Below are 4,019 nucleotides of genomic sequence, written 5' to 3'. Positions count from 1 at the left end.
GAGTTACTGTAGAAAGAAAGAAAGAGAGAAATAGAGAAAGAAAGAAAAAAATACTTTTTTTTTTTTTTTTTTTTTACTTTTTACGAAGGTTTATTAAGAGGAAAAGGGGGTAACAATACAACAAAGAAATAAAGCACTCCCCACGCAGGGCCCCAGGTACAACACACAGAGCCTGGGGCTCCAACCTGCAAGGCCTGCCCTCACAGTCTAAAAATAAAAAAAAATCTAGTACATCTGCTTCCTGAAACCCCTTCCTCTATCCTGGGAAAGGGCTAGCAGTATCACAGTGTGAGGACTAAGCAACCACCCTCAACACTGCAAAGCACCCCCTGAACTGCCCAACATGCCTGGAAGGTAGGCAATGTCCACTGGAGTGTTACGTCTCAGCTCTGTATTCTTGGGGAACCCTGGTACAGGATGCAGTCTGTCTGACTCACAAAGGACTCACCCCCCCCTCCTCTACCTAAACGAAACTGATTAAGATGCAGTGAGAGACGCACCTAAGACCCTCACCAGATAAGGGTGACGAGTGAATCAACTGCCCTAGGTCTCATTTACATGAGAGATGGAAAAGAGAAAGCCTGAAGCAGAGACTGCAGTGAATTCTGGGACCAGAGAAACAGGAGAGCGCTGCATGATGGGGAATCTGTGCTTCCAATGTTAATCAACCCATGTTCACACACACCCAGCTCAGCATTTATCAGACCAGTTCTAGAATGCTGAGGCAAGAGACCGAGTCAGAGGGGGTATGGGCAACATTTGAACAATGGTTAAGGGTTCATCACAGCATCCAGCCTGCTGGAGCCCTAATCCCAGGTGTTGTCATATCTTTCCCGAGACGACTGGTGGGAGTCCTCTCCACAAAAGGTTATGAGCACCCCAATAATTGCTTTAAGTCTGTTAAAAGACTATAGTAAGATCTGGAAAAGTCATGCTAAGCTGAGGCTTGTGCACAACAAGTAAAAATCCAAAATCCTGATGCTGCAAGCTATCTATTGTTCCTGAAGAAACCATGAGATATCCCATCAGTATATCTGCCACCCATAGGAATTTCAAGCTGGCTCCCAAGTATTTGGGTTACTCCCTAATCTTAAGTGTTTCCTGATTATCAATCAGTTTCCTGAGATGGTCCAAACCAGATAACCCCTTGTCAATAGAAAAGACAATGATTTACACTACTGAGGGTGCTTCGAAGCAGCTGAACTGAGGGTATAAAAATCTGTAAGTGTGTGTGCTGCTAGAAGAGGAAGAGGAAAAGGAAGGAAAAGAAGTATAAGCAGGAGGAAAGAAGGAGAAGAAGAAAACCCCTGTGCTGACACCATCCCCTGTCGTTCTTGGGATGCTGGAAGAACAGATCATCTCTCTCTTCAAGGATTGTGCTACGGACTGTGCCTGTCAGCTTTGCAGCCTGAGTACCGTGGACTAGGTGAGATCCCAGCGTTCTCTGTCTTCTTTCTAGGCATAAACTTCTGAACCTGAACTGTATCAGTTAAGCTTGAGCTAAGTTTCCCCAAATACTTAGTGAAACCAGGGTAGTATTGTCATTGTTGGTGTTTGTTTTTCTTTTGCATGTCTATTACTACTAGTACTATTATATATTTCATATGCTTAGCAATAAATAACTTTTATAGTCAAACTGGTAGTAGTTGTGTATATTTTTTCCTTCTCTGCTTCTTTTCCTCCCGTACTCTGCAGCAACGCTTCTTTTACCTATGCTAAAGATCCCTGTGAAGCCCAAATTATTGTGGGGTCTGCTCATCAAGAGGCCAAAGATTGGGACGTGCTGAGTTTGAAACACATAAGGGGATCAGCTTGTACAGGCTGATTGACCCAGTTTGACTCAGACGTGCCCTTATGAACTGAATGCTGGCCCATGAGGGTGTCAGCTGGACACCCAGCCGGATTCAGAGGGATTCTGTTTACCTGTGTGCTTGTGTTTGACTGCATTTTATTGTTGCTCTTATGAACTGATTCTTGGCATATGAGGGTGTCAGCCTGTCCATGCTGATCAGCCCAGCCAGGTCAGGCGTGTCACGTTAATTTGTGTGTGTTTGTGTGTATGACTGATTTGGTGACTGGAGGAACCCAGTCCCATTGAGATTGAGTCCTGCAAGATAGCTCCACTGGGGGTGAGGGCTTGCAGAAGGGAGAGATACAGCTCCGTGTAGTAACACAAGCAGCACATTGACAGAATCACCAAGACCCTAGAAACTATCCCTAATAAATGAGCACACCCCAAAGTAATGAGCAGATTTGGTAACAGGAGGACTGCATGCTGAAATTCCAGTGACAGGCATGCCTGCACCAAAAACTGGAAGAGCTGCAGGGAGTCGTCTGAGTTGGTCCCTGCAAGCTGGTTCCTGCAGCTCTTGAAGATGGCCATCTTAGCCTGGCTGAGGAATAAGTTGGTCAAGCAAATGACACACCATTGGCTGCCCAGTAGGGGAGGGAGCATTAAGTAAATGGCCTGTGAGAAGGCCAAATGTAGTGGCTCAAGTAAGGCTCTGAGGGCAGCAAATGGTGGAGACAGCTGGGGACATCTGAGGAAGGCATGATGAAGATCTCCCTCCACTCCCCCTGGACAAAAGGGGCAGGCTACTAACACAGCTGGGTCTATCGGGTGGATGAGAGTGCCATTGGCCAGTATCTCATGTAGCAACCACCACTGGAGGTCACCGGTGTTTTGGAGATGAGGGGCTTACAAAGCTTGCACTGTGTGGGGGGGCTGGAGTGAGCGCTGGTACTGTTATGTTCCTCCAGTACACCATGTTGAGCCGAGTGGCAAGGATGTGGGCATGGTGGACTCAATTCACTCACAGATACAGGGCCTTCTGGGGGAGTATGTCAAAGCAGATCCTGGTACCACTGTCAGGAGACACAGGGAGAGCCAGTAAGGTGGTAGGTCCACCATGCAGGTTACTATCTACAACCAGGAAATGGGCAGTGGTGGAAAGAGTCTGACTGCATCATGTTGAGGAGGTGTCCCAGCTGGATGTTATGGGACTGGATGAGGGAGTCAGCAAGGCTGCTAGAGGTGAGGCTTGGCAGAACGCGCTGCAGGGCTAGGTTATGGACCAGGGGCTCCTGCAGTAACTGCAGAAACCGTAGATGCCTGGCTTGGGGCCGGAGGCAGAAGACAGCATACCAGGACTGCACCATGCTTTGATAGAAGGGCAGGAGGACACCCCAGTCCAGGAGGGTGGGTTCTAGAAGCAACAGCTCCTGGTCAAAATCAAGGCCCCCCCACCCGGTACAAAAACAAATTAGCTATCTGCCACCAGGGGAGGGGGTTCCTGCAGTAGAGGAGCATTTGAAGGGCCTGTAGGCAGAAGGCTGCCACCCTACCCACCAGGTAAACCAAGCTCTGGCCCCCCTCGGTCTGTGGCAAATACAGAATGGCTTGGGGGAGCCTGTGACGTCCATCCCAAAAGAAGCTCAGAAGCAGTCACTGGAGCTTTTCAAGCAGCTCCAGCATGGATTCCAACACAGCGCAAAGGTACCACAATGTCACAGCTGCCAGGTTGTTGACAATAAGGACCTGCCCATGGTAGGAGAGGCTGGGCAGGCACCAGTGCCATCGCTGCAGCCATGCCTCCACCTTGGCACCAAGGTCCTTCCAGTTCTGTGCTAAGAACACAGATGACGCAAGGAACATGCCCAGGACCTTGAGGCCCTCCCAATAACAGGTAAGACCCCTGGGAAAGTCAGAGCTCTGAGCAAACACTCCTGTTGGTGGCCATTTTGAAACAAGGAAAGAAAGAAAGAAAGAAAGAAAGAAAGAAAGAAAGACTTTTGACTTTTAAGAGACATTTATTCCCGGGAGGGTGATAACTCAGAGCCAGTAAAGAGCATGTACAGGTACGCCCGGATATCTGGGCCTCATGGACAAGGCCTGGGCTCATGGCCTGCAAGGCCTGCCCGTACACTCTAGACTAAACAAAACCGCACACAGACAGACACACACACACACACACACACACACACACCACGAACATTCGGACTATTGACATTTTTACAGT

This window comes from Alligator sinensis, unplaced genomic scaffold, assembly GCF_000455745.1.
Source record: "Alligator sinensis unplaced genomic scaffold, ASM45574v1 scaffold475_1, whole genome shotgun sequence".
NCBI lineage: Eukaryota > Metazoa > Chordata > Crocodylia > Alligatoridae > Alligator > Alligator sinensis.
This window is presented reverse-complemented; position numbering follows the sequence as displayed.